General features: G+C 47.7%; 1 protein-coding gene and 1 non-coding gene across 2 annotated transcripts in view; one reads left to right on the forward strand and one right to left on the reverse strand.

The window, feature by feature from the left end:
• LOC126531212 (monocarboxylate transporter 13-like) overlaps positions 1-13,063 on the forward strand; it is an 85,692-nt gene that overhangs the window by 57,973 nt on the left and 14,656 nt on the right. The gene's annotated exons all lie outside the window — the stretch shown is intronic.
• LOC126532495 (U2 spliceosomal RNA) lies at positions 5,418-5,600 on the reverse strand. The gene has a single exon (XR_007599802.1). It is a non-coding gene; the product is annotated as a U2 spliceosomal RNA (small nuclear RNA).

A 13,063-nucleotide genomic window follows, 5' to 3' on the forward strand; every position in this document is an offset into this window, starting at 1 on the left:
GTTGTGCCTGATGTCATCAGTGATAGACTTGTTCATCAAACACTGAACTCTTTCCGTCTTGTCGGATGACATGAGGAAGGCTACATTTAACACAGCCAGGATCTACAGCGAAATGATGTTGACAGCAAATTTTGAACATGTGCCCGTAGCATTCTGAATCGCACTCATGCCAAATAATCTCTGCAGTCTCTTTCTGTCGCTTTCTTACTTTTTTTTTGCTGACGTTGTAGTTTTTACAGAAAAAACAAGAGAGTAACAAGAGCGCTGTGCGATGCAGGCGTGAATAAAAGCGTCATTGCAGGCTGGCTCTCAAATTGACGTTGCCTAATCCAACGCATTAACACTATTGCTACTTATACGAACAACCTTACTCGCTGAAAAAAGCTGCAGAGTTCCAATATCTTATCATTTGCAAAATATTTGAGCCACTGTGCAACTGTACTTCCTGGTCCTAAATATCGGCCCAAGATGAGGAGTATATTGTCACACTTATCGGCACAAGGCCACACCTGCTTATCCGATGTGCCTCGCGCGACAGCGTGCTTGCGTGCCACAGTTTGGGGACACAGCGCGTGATAGGAAGAGGCCGGTATGCGGTCACTCGAGAGTTACAGGCAGCCCATTACACAAACAACAAAGAAAAAAGGGATTCTTGCATCGCTGTTGCTTCCGTCTCTTTTCATAAGTGCGAGTTTCAGTTTTTTTTTTTTTTTTGTATTCTGCTCTGCGATAGCTCGTTTGCACGTGCCGTGCTTCTATATTAGGTGTTGCCTCCTGAAACAAATTTAGTTGCAAGTTGGCGCTCTTTCTGTTCCCACTTCTTTTTCTGGCGTCTACTTTGCGCCACAGTACCTCTATAATGGTTATGCACCAACGCGCCCAACTGCTAAAATAGATTAAAAATTGTGGCGAGTCGGCTCCCAAATATTCAAGACGTATAGGTGCCGTGACCGTTCATAGTGCTGCTGACTGACGTTTTCCAATTATTAAAAAATAAATTCTGGGATTTTACGTGACAAAATCTACGACTGGATTATGAGGCACGCCGTAGTGAGGGACATCGGATTAATTTTGACCACCTGGGTGTTTTTAACGTGCACCCAATGCAGGTTAAAGGCGTTTGCATATCGTCCGCATCGGAGTACGGCCTGCGCCGCCGAGATTCGATCCTGCGCTTTCAGGTTTAGTAGCGCAGTGCCATAGCCACTAAGCCACCACGGCGGGTTAATAAGTTATTTTTTCGTTGGTTCGTTTATTAAAACTTTGTTATTTTTTCATTCGTTTTTTACTGCGTCTGGCCACCTGAAATGAGCTACGACGTTAGCCTCTTCACACGCCAATGAAATCCTAGTGGCAATACCTTTCCAAGTCGGTTCGTATTGTCAACCGGTCTGTCTGAAGAAAGCGCAAGCTCGACCGAATTGTAAGGACACATGCTCACACCAGCAATTTCTCCCGAGTCGATATTGAGTCAATTTCTCCAGTTCGTTCAGATAAAAGCGCCCTTTGTGTTCTTGAGAAGATGGATACAGGCTTAATATTATATAGCGGTTCTTCGTCTTCACTTTTTAATCTGGATTTCCGCATCATCTACTTGCATTTAAAAAGTGCAACATTTTTTTTTCGTCGTAGGTGATAATACGCAACACTACGTCTCACACAACGCGCCATTTTTTTTTTTCAGCACTAATGGCAGTTAACGAAATGCAGTCACAATACGTCACATGGGCTCTTATTTTCATCGTATATACCACAATGCATCAGCTGAGCGCCCCCCTCCCGCTCCCAGAAAAAAATATACTCTGGACCTTCACCTGCCAAAACCACAATCTGATTGTGAGACACGCCGTTGTGGGTCGCTCCGGAATAATTTTGACCACCTGGGGTTCTTTAACGTGCACCCAATGCACGGTACACGAGCGTTCTTACATTCCACCCCAATCGTAATACGGACACCCCGGCCAGGATCGAACCCTTGACCTCGAGCTCAGCAGCGCAACGCTCGGTGTCCCCAGCGCCCACCGGTAGCCACGCACCCCGAGTATCGCGTTTGAAGCGTTCAGCCCTGCACCTTGTCGCACGGCACCAATTTGGGTTTAACGGAGGTTGAACTGCTCCGCATGCATAGAGGTGTTGTCTAGGTGCACAATATTTAGCTGCTCAGGCAAATTAACTAAGCATTTCTACGAATTGGGCGACTACGTCATCTGGTACAACGTCCACCTACACGGTTGCCTTTGTCTTTTCACGGCCGGTATCAAACGCAAGCTTGCGGATATCGAACGGGCATCTGAGGGGGCCTCGTGTTTGTTTGTCGTCCGGCATGTGTCGAACACATGTTGGATATGCCAGATATCGCAAGCCAGCAAGGCTAAGAGGCCTAGAGTGGTTGCCTTGAGAAATCGCTTCCCTAAGCGAGGTACTCACAACGGCTATTGACCCAAGCCGTTGATAGTGACGCCTCGTCGAGTAACTTTCACCGGTGGCATTCCACAATAACGCTGCCCTGACTCCTGGGAGTGAAGTTCTGCTTTTTGCGCGCGTGCCATTCTTTCGCTGTCTTTCACAAGACAGCTCACTAAATATCGTTCAACGTCAGCACTATATTCTTTCAGGAAGGTGCGGCACCTAAGTTGAATATTTAGCTGCTTATATACGTACTTAATGAAGTATGCACGTAAAACACATAAATTCACTTCTTGGAAAACCACTCGACTGATCTAAAGGAATTTTGTTTCGCTTTTAAGAACAATCTGCGTTATAGCTATTGCCTAGAGAAGGAGAGGCGCCTGAAAATGACAAACCAGCAAGATGCCCTCAATCGGTGCCTTCTGGACAGTACGTGGCCCGACGATCTTTCAAAATTTAATAACCTGCAGAAATAACGCTACCGCCTCCTTTTGCCGTGCAAGAAAAAAGAAAAGATTATGTGCATAAGCTATTTAATGCTAGCACTTCGAAAAGAAGTGATCACGTGCGGAAGCGAATGAATTGTGCTTTAACTCACTCGTCGCCAGCCACTCAAGATATAAAACTTCCGGCAAACACGGAAATGCTTGACGAAACAAAGATGGCCAATTCCCTTAATGACTTATCTCTCTGGCTACTAGAGCTTATAAACCGTCTTCTGTAGAATACCTCAGCTCTTAAAACAGAAATTGCACTCTCTTATTCCCGACAGACATGAATGCAATTTAAAGTTCTCTGTTGTCATTGAAGAATAGTAAATAAATGGATGTTAATGCTTTACAGGTGCTTCCCATTAAACATGTTGCTTATAACTACGATCTTAGAATACGTATTTAACGTTTGTTTGATGACAGGTGTCATTAAAAAGTGCGCAAATGGTTAGAGCAACTGTTATCCAGAGACCAGGTTACAGTAATAGTTTTCGTAACTATACGCCCAATAAATCTTGCCAATATTTTCCAGGTGTCTAGAGGAAGTTTCGTTCACGCGAATATGTGAGAAGCGCAGTCACGTCATCATCATCATCAGCCTAGTTACGCCCACTGCAGGGCAAAGGCCTCTCCCATACTTCTCCAACTACCCCGGTATGTACTAATTGTGGCCATGTTGTCCCTGCAAACGTCTTAATGTCATCCGCCCACCTAACTTTCTGCCGCCCCCTACTACGCTTCCCTTCCCTTGGAATCCAGTCCGTAACCCTTAATGACCATCGGTTATCTTCCCTCCTCATTACATGTCCGGCCCATGCCCATTTCTTTTTCTTGATTTCAACTAAGATGTCATTTACCCGCGTTTGTTTCCTCACCCAATCTGCTCTTTTCTTATCCCTTAACGTTACACCTATCATTCTTCTTTCCATGGCTCGTTGCGTCGTCCTCAATTTCAGCAGAACCCTTTTCGTAAGCTTCCAGGTTTCTGCCCCGTAGGTGAGTACTGGTAAGACACAGCTGTTATACACTTTCCTCTTGAGGGATAGTGGCAACCTGCTGTTCATGCAGTCACGTAACACCGCCTAAAAAAGAGAGGAAATCGTAGCAACGTCAGAGTAGTGCTATCCGCCCCTGAGAAGCTACGGAAACTTTTCGAAATGACTTATCCTTTCCAGGAAAAGAAAGAGCCGTGCGCTGTCAGACATCGTGATCCTTTTGTAATATGTCTGTCTGGCGTGGTATATGAAGTTCCCTTATCGTGTGGTTCCAGCTATACCGGTCAGACTAGAAGGTGTCTGAATGAAATACTTCCATAAAACGGCAGGAAGGTGGGGACCTACCGCGATGGGAATCTTTCTGTGCATTATCATGACTGTGGAATTAAGAACAAGAAACCGTGCAAACCCTCGTTCAACACGTGTAAGATAGTAGCCAAAAATAAGAACCAGGATGTTAGGGAGGTAATTGAAGCAGATTACATTAGAAAGGTGGGTGTGTCGTGTGTCAGCGCACCTTCTGCTTTTCTGTCGTGCAAGGGAACTAAGTTTCTGAGCCTGGCCACCTGATGTGGGCATTTCGGTCTTGTGACGTCATGAAGGGAAGTGTTCATACGATGCAATTTTGTAAATCTACGGTCAGTTGGAAGTAAACGCTTGTCTTGTCTACTCCCCACTCTGTCCTTGTTTGTGCGCGCTTGACCGCGTGATCTACTATGCGCAACCAACTCGCCCAGAAGCGGGTGCTCTTGAGAACCGAAGCACCACATTTGCAAAGTTGCAAAACCACAATGAGAACAGACACTCCACTTCTGTAAACGAAAATTTAGAATCTGTGGATGGCGGCGCGTGAAGGCGCCAACATGCTTACGTTGTCGTGCTGCCATGCGCGATCGCGGCAGCAGCAGAGAGGCACCGCAAGATACTAGTGTTTGATTTCATTGGCAACCGTTTACGCGTGATGGTTGTTGCGGCTGGTCATGCCTGTTCAGGTTTAGTTATGCCTGGACTGTCCGGATAAATATCGGCAGCATGTTACACCCCTGTAACACGTGAACGCGAAAACATGCTGCACACGTGGCAATGCATTAAGTTATCCGATCGGTAGAATCAGACTTCTTGCAAGACATAACGAACTGCAGTGGAGAGTAAACGTATTGCGCTTTAGGCCGATCCCCTTAACGACACCTGCGAGCACCTAATCAACTGCCCAAAAGTTCTTTCGTTTTCGCTTTCTTTCTGTCTTTCTTCTCTTTCTTTCTTTAATTCCTTCTTTCTTTCTTTGTGCTTTCTTTCTTTGTTCTTTCATTCGTTCGTTCTTTCTTTCGTTCTTTGTTTGGTTCCTTTGTTTCTTTCGTTTCTTCTTTCATATTCGGCCATTGCATCTGCTTTCTTACGGGAGTATGAGCCACTCCTGATGTTGATTCTTTCTTCGTTCTTTTTACAGCGAAGCTGTATATGGTTAGGTTCTGATGAAAAATGTGTCCGTGGGCAAGAGTGGCGTAGATCGAGAATCTCTCCCCCTATGTGGATCGATCCCGAAGATAGTGCAATACCGCGCAGACCCCCGGCGGAAGTTAAGCATGCTTTAAAGCCCTCCACCAACTTGCAAGTATGAGTTTAAATATCTCAGGTCCAAATACTGCCCGTATCAGATATTAAGCTGATGAAAAAAGATGCTACACTTTGACCCGGTTGGCCATATCTACGCTCCACCGCCCTCTCTCTGTCGGCGTTCCAAGCGCTTGCGCATCTCCTTCCGTTTCCTTCCGTTCTCCCGTGGTGGCGGTCCCATAAGCGCGCTGCCAGGCCCGCCAGGCAAAAAAAAAAAAAAAAATGCAAACCGTCCATGTGGGCCCGATCCCGCAAACTTGGAACGTTTTGCCGGAGCAACGGCCAGGTTTCATAGGGAGTTTGTGGGGAAGCCAATTCTGTGTGGCCTGTGTTGTGTGTGACCGCTTGTGGTTTTCGAGTGACCTCACAACCATTACTGCATTGCGGGACGTCGACCAACGCACGATCGCCTTGGCTACGATGAAACAGCGTGTGCCCTCGGAGTGCGGTGAGGTGCGCTTCTACGTGCCGGGATTCGTTAAGGAAAGGTGTGCCGCGTTTTGCGGGTATGTGTACCCCCTGACGTCTCATCATCTTCCGAGGCACAACATTGTGGACGAGCGACTAGTCGCTCCTCGCCTTTCATTCATGTGCATACGGCGTTTCACGCCCGGCAGTGGACAGTTCGCCATTAAGGAGCCCACATACACAGCTTCGCTGGTCATACACCTTCACAGAGTGGCATGACGCTGAAGTTTTCTCTTTAGTGTTTTCATTCATATTCAGCCATTGCATTTTTGCTTGCTTAGGGGGGTATGAGCCATTCCAGATTTATTTATTTTTTTCGGGTATGAGCCGTTGCTGATGATATTTTTTGCACCTCCCACCCCAAAAGAGGGGCAGGCGCGGTCGACCAAAGGAACTAGTGCGCCCGCGGCCGAAATAGAGGCGCCACACGCCGCGAAGACGTCGTGGCCGCGTCACGGTGACGCCTCCCTAACAGGGGAAGGCTAACCGTTCTGCAGGCATCCATAACGAAGTTTCTTCACTCACTCACTCACTCACTCACCACTCGTCTACTTTTTTGTATCACTGAACCAGGCGCTGTTTTTTTTTTTTTTTCAGGTATGAGCCACTGCAACGAGCCATGTCAGGCTTTCCTCCTCAATATCTTTTCGAACTCGTTCCGCCTGCGCTGAAGACATCTCAATTATTTACGTAAGGCTGCTCCTGGGTCTAGAATACTGCGACTCTAAACAACTATATAGGTTCATGATTTCACGATTGTGTCCGCATTAAGGCTACTTTACGACCTCCATACATACATAATAATGGTCGAGCTGTACTATGCGTGCTTCAGTGAGCTGTAACGAACCCGTAGACACGTGAATCGCCACATTAGTCGAGAGGTACCTACGTAAAGCTCCTTAGATGTCTCCGGTTCTTCGCAGGGGAATAGGCTCTACGCGTGACTTGTGGTGAGCGAACCGTTCCATGCATGGTTAAATGTAATAGCAACCCCGACAGCCTAAATGATTGCACCATTATTTAACATCCCATTCCTGGCGCCTCTTTTCAAAAGAGAAAGAACACCACGGAAGTCGAACCAGTCGCACGTTCGGTTTGCTACCCTACACATGGGGAAGGTTTTAAAGGATGAAAACATAGAAAGGAGAGAAAACGCTTAGGTGTTGCTTCATCTATCCGGAGGTGCGCATCGAAACTACAGTCGCTCACTAAGGTCCGTCGACTTCAGGAACTGCAGCGATGCACTTGCCGTTTTCTCAGCTCGCGATACATGTGGCCATGGTACCTTTGCTATTGAGAAAGTTCGGATGTTCTGCAAATTTTTAGCAAATAGCTTGGGATGATTACTGCTTGTCACGCTAAGCACGACCTGTCGAGCCCACTCGGCATAATGAACAGTCGGACGCGAGGAGTTGCATCAAAACAAAGTTAATTACATCGTACACCAACAAACAGAGAATACATAAACCGTGACAGAAGAGAGGGCTATTAAACACAGCATATCACCACCGTTACTTCTATTTTACATGGTCAGCCACAAAATATGGCAGCCCAAGGCATAGACGCAGCGCTTGCCTTTCCAGTAGTATTAAAGGTCTTAGCTTGTATGCTGCACATCCCGAAAAAAGAACACAGCCAGATTCGAGACTGGGGCGGATGTAAAGTTAATAAATCATCAGCAACGTAGCTGTACGCATCCCTGTGTTTTTATTCCTAAACTGGCGCAACAATGCCATTGCACGTTCTCCTTTACTAGCACTTGATTCGATCTACTGCTGCCGGTATAGCTTACCATCATAAGTTATCCCTGTTGTTGTCTCTGTTCACTTTTATGCGCCACGTTCTCCTTTTCCCTCTTCAGCTACGTCTCCTAAGGAATCAGTTTCCGTCGTCTGCTTACCTTCCTTGTCAGTCAGGACACTGCTCTTCGCAGTGGAATTGGGTGTCGCGAAGACATTTTATCATTCTCGCAACGGGCGATTGCCACATTGTCGTCAAAAACTCGGCGAACACCTGCACAGGTGAACCGCTTGCTAATCTTGTTGACCGTACTACATGCATTTCCAAGGAGCTTCTTGCCCTGCCTATCACTGTCTGTATAGATAACGAAGAAAATGTCCTTTTTTGTTTGTATATTTGAGGTTTCTGTCAGTGATTAGCAGGACTAAGGCGTCCCGCGAGAGCAGCACGTGCGGCTATATTTAGAGCAGCCTTTCTAGATACCGCGGGGCACTTTGAGAAACGGGAGTCCGCAAGCTGTGTGTCAACACGGGCTGCTGGTAGCAAGCGCGTTCGAGAAGCCATTCTCTGAACCCATCAACCGACGTAATAAACAAGAGCGCCCCCGATTCCCGGTGCCCGAGGAGAGATACGGCGCTTGAACAGCCTGGGCGCGCATAGTACGAGGACCCGCGCACAGATGTCGCTCGCACGCGGCCTTCCTCAAACCCGTAACCAACATGCTCTGTGAAACTTGTCTTTTCTGCTGGCCTCTAAGTATTTTTTTTCTGGCGTCTGGATAAAGCTAAAGTGCAGAGGTTTTCTTCTTTGTCTTGGTTAAGAATGCGAGCGGCTGGGCCGTAACTGCACCTTCAGAACTATGGTGGTCTCCCAACTCCTAACTAAAGCCACTGTTACGATTCAAAACAACAGTTACTACAATGACAATGACGATGATGAAAAAGAGGGAGAGGCAGTTCAATGCGTTCCTCGAAAAAAACTAAACAAGAAGAAAATAAGAAAAGAATGCAAACCAACCGACACTCTCCTTTCTCGAAAGGACAACTCACACTTTCGAAGCCTGAACGAAGCCTGACATGCTGCGATTCTCAGCAAACAGCGTGCGCATCGATACCTTTTTTCGCAGCATGTAACCAGGCACATCATATCCTAAAAAAAACGCACATTTCCTGTTACGCCTGCGACGAAGTCTTATACCTCCTTCAATGGAACAGAAACCATGCATCAACCATATCTGTGCTGTAGCGGAGGTCTCACAGCAAAAGTGTTAGCGCTAGGAGGACTGGAATCGCTCTGCGCGTGCATGGACTAGCGTGTGCTAGACATGTGCGCAACATTGTATAAAGAGAACTGAAAGACGGATTGAGTAAAAAAATTGCAGCATTACACGGTACGAAAACTAGCATAAATTAGAAAATTGGTGGGAAAATAAGGCCCGCGTCGTGTACGTGTTAAGTGACGGACGAGTAAATAGCCCACGTGTTGCTGGACTGCCACGTCCAGCAAAGGCGACAGCTGCGCTTGAAACTTACGTCTCTATATTCATGGTCACTTGGGACAATACTCAGGTCGTGGTCAGTTAGTGGCCTTGAAATAACATCTTTCTGTACAGTTAAATACTTATTTATATGTATCGACATGGACTCAGCCTACTATAGGGACGATTATGTGCAGTGACTCGCTTTCATTGTTATGTTTCATTTATTTTAAGCCTGAAATGCTTTTAGCTCCCGTTGTCGGCGACCTTCAAGTGATCTTGGGCCAAAAGCCAGAGTCGTTAGCCGGGTAATTGCGATAACAAAACGAGACCACCCGGGTAACCAGTCAAAACTTAAGAAAATGTGGTCTCTGGTCCCCAAACCTTTGTACAAGACCGCACTACATACGCTAGTTACTACCCAAACGAATTACAAAAATATTTCTTCCGAGTTCTTGAGGAGGAGAAGGAAAAACCTTTATCGAAAAAAAAAAGGACAGGCAGGTGTCTTCCTGCTTGTGTGGGGAGGCGCCCTCAGTCCAGGGTTCCTGCGGCTTTTGCTGTCTCGTGGGCCCGCCGCACCAGTCGCTGCTGGCCACGAGGGTCCGAGCTAGTCAGCATGGCCTCCCACTGCTCCGGTGCGGGGCTGGGTATTTGCGGGGCTGCCTTTACGTTGGGCACGCCCATGTGGTGTGATATAGGGAGGCGTCGTCATTACAAAAGGGACATTTGTATGAGTATAGTGTAGGGCGTATTGCGTGTAGTCTGCTTAAATGGGGGCATGTGTTGGCTTGCAACTGTCGCCATGCTACGGCGTCTTCTCATGAGAGGGTCTTGTGTGGAGGTGGGCATTGTCGTCTGTTTAATCTGTGGTGTTGTAGTATGGCGTTGTATGTTAAATGTACGGGCTGCACAGATGCGGCCGTATACCTCTCTTGTGGCGCCCGTGAGGCATGAGCTCGGGCTACAGTGTGCCCACGCTTATTTCCACGGAGAGACTCCTATCCTGCAGTCCATACTATTTCAACGTCCGGGAATCGGGAGGCTTGTTTGAGGAATCGGTGGGCGATGGAAGATATTCTGCCTCTCGCGTAGCTACGGCAAGGTGACTGGGAGTCAGTAATAATTGTGACGTGCTCGTTGGTTAGACTAGAGGTGATGGCCAAGGCGATGGCTGTCTCCACCGCATCGATGGCACTGCGAGTGCGGTCCGTAATTAAGACCACCTCTAGAAGGTTATGGTCGACAACGCTGGCCGTCATGGCTGCTTTTTGGGGGTAGTGCGTGGCATCTGTGCATAGTGTGGTGGGGAGACTGCTTGGCGACGACCGGAATGATGTTCCGGGTGCAATGATTCTGGGGATAGGGGGCCACCGTGATGTGCTCCCGCATGTTGGGGTGCTTTTAATGCTTGGTCACAATATCCCTGAAGCTGTAACTTCTAGTAAGCTGAAGTTGTATTTGTCATTTTCCAATAGCAACATTCAAAAGGCAGATACAGTGCACCATACACTTGACTGTCATCTTTTGGCACTGAGACAGGGTTGCCTGTGCTTTTTTCAATGCCAGTGGCCCGTGAGTTCTGCGGCGCGGGTTTTGCACCGCCCCATTCGAGAGATGGCGCTTCGCTGGTGATCACGCGGGCAGCGTCCAGCGCGCCGCGGATGCTTGCGAGATGGGTGGGATGGCTAGGATATGGTTGTGAGTAATCGTCGTAATTACTCCAACCAATCCGCTTTGCCGGTAGCCATTTAATGCTTACATCTACTCTCGATTACGGAGAGTGATCATTTTTGTTCTTTCACTCTTACATGCTTGAGTGTCTGTGCATGCTAGTGTTCCTTTTACTTTCGATTCTTATTTAATATAAAGTTAATTGTTTCTTTTTTTTTTTTTGCATAGAAGCGAAATGTAGTAGCTGGAGCCCTACTGTTTCCAACCCCTTCAGTTAATCCAGTTTAACTGTGCGTAAAATGGCGGAGTAGTTGCGCTCAGTAAATAACTCCGCGTGGCGCGCTTCCACATGGGAACCAAGCAAAAAAAGAAATCATGTCTATGGGGCGAAAATTCACTTAAATTATTGGGTTTACCAACAGAAACAGAACCGGAACCCTTTGCACGTCACCTGTGAGCGCGACAGCGCACCACTGAAGGAGCGGGTACGACGGCTTGCGTCCGCGGCAGGCTCGACAAGTTGCGCGGCGGAGCAAAACACCGCTGGAAGCACCAATTTCAGGACAACGTACTTTTGCTGAGCAATTTTATGAACGCTCGGGACTTTCTCGCAATATGGTTATATCTTTGGAGTGGTTTGGGCGAAAAAAAATAGGTTCGAGCTATCAGTATTCTCGTCAAAGTTGTTTTAGAAGTTAGTGAGTGAGCAGTTATTCAGGAACAAATATTTACAGGCGATTACATACTCCCTAATGCAAAATTTGAGCGCAGCTCCATGCGTGTTTTCATTTAGCGATATATTGGCTGGCGCGGACAACCTGTATCGTGCGGTAAATTACAAACCAAGCGAAGTGTGGCGCGATTGTCTCGCTGATCGGGAAATGGTGAAAGACAGCAGGCAGCGCGTGTGTGACGCGTGGGCGCGATTCACAGCAATCGCCGCAGACAGACCTCCGCTCATGCAGCGCTTTGTTTCCTATATGCTATCAGTGGACGCGCTCGCTGCATGCCATCGGTGAACAGACGAGGGCGCTTTACTCTGGCGCAATCTCGTAGCATTCGTCGCCGCAGAGCCCATCGTGCGCGGCACTACGCTTTTCCTCTCACGCCTTTCGCCATGCCCTCCTCCTCCGCTTTCCGCCTCATGGTTCTGCTGCACCTTCTTCCTCAGCTTTCCTCCTCGAGCTCTCTTCATCGCCGTCTTTCATCCCCTGCTGAGCTCCGCGTTCGCTCTTTAATCCTTCGCTGTACTTGTTGGATCGGAATACGCCGAAGGGCGCCGCTGGGGGACGCCGACGCTAAACGCGGGAACGGGCGCCTAAGAGCTGCGCACTAAAATTTGCGCCGAAATCATCTACAATGATGACTATGCAAATATGCAAATAGCGGAAACACGTCACGTATGCGGCGTGTAGTGCAGCCGGGCTCCTCTCTCGCACTTCCATCTACAGAAGCTGCGCCATCTAGCGGCGGGGCTGCCAATTAAGGGCGTGCCCTCTGATATGCGTGGAAAGCCTGTGCCTGCGAACATAGACAATCCGCGGCCATGCGTGGCTCAGCGGGCTGAAACGTCGGGCGGTGCTACATACGGATAGATGACTATTTCCCCTTTGACCAACAAAGTAACAACAGCGCTTTGGTATTGCGTTTCTCCTGTCGTCGTCCAACCACAATGATTGGTGCACGTGTGTCTGTGTGTCCGGCTGCGCAGACGCGTGTGTGTGGTTTCGCACACACACGCACACATTTTCTTTAACATAATATTTAAAACATTCAATTTATTTCATGTCACAGAAAGTCTTCAGTGTCGACGCATCTATTTATTCTTTCAATATAAAATGCCGACCATATGGTTTTTCCACTTGTCACTATTTGTGCCCTCATATTCCTTATACTCACAAGAAAATGACGCTCACAACCACCTCCTAGAAAAAACCAGCATGAACACGCCGTAGATCGATGTCTTCACAAGCACTATTCAGGAGTGCTTCTCTTCTAAAAGCCTTACCTAAGAGCTCAGCGAATTTCTATCAGCTACTGTCCGGTCGTAACCTGCAAGATTAGCGATACCCCGAGCTCCGATGCCGAATATCAGCGGTTTCGTAAACGACGGCAAATCTCTCGCTTTCCAACGTGATCTTTCCCGCAAAACTTCCAAGACGGAGCCAGACACTTCTTTTTCAAGACAGTACGCG

Source organism: Dermacentor andersoni, chromosome 5 (genome assembly GCF_023375885.2).
Source record: "Dermacentor andersoni chromosome 5, qqDerAnde1_hic_scaffold, whole genome shotgun sequence".
Classification (NCBI taxonomy): Eukaryota; Metazoa; Arthropoda; class Arachnida; order Ixodida; family Ixodidae; genus Dermacentor; species Dermacentor andersoni.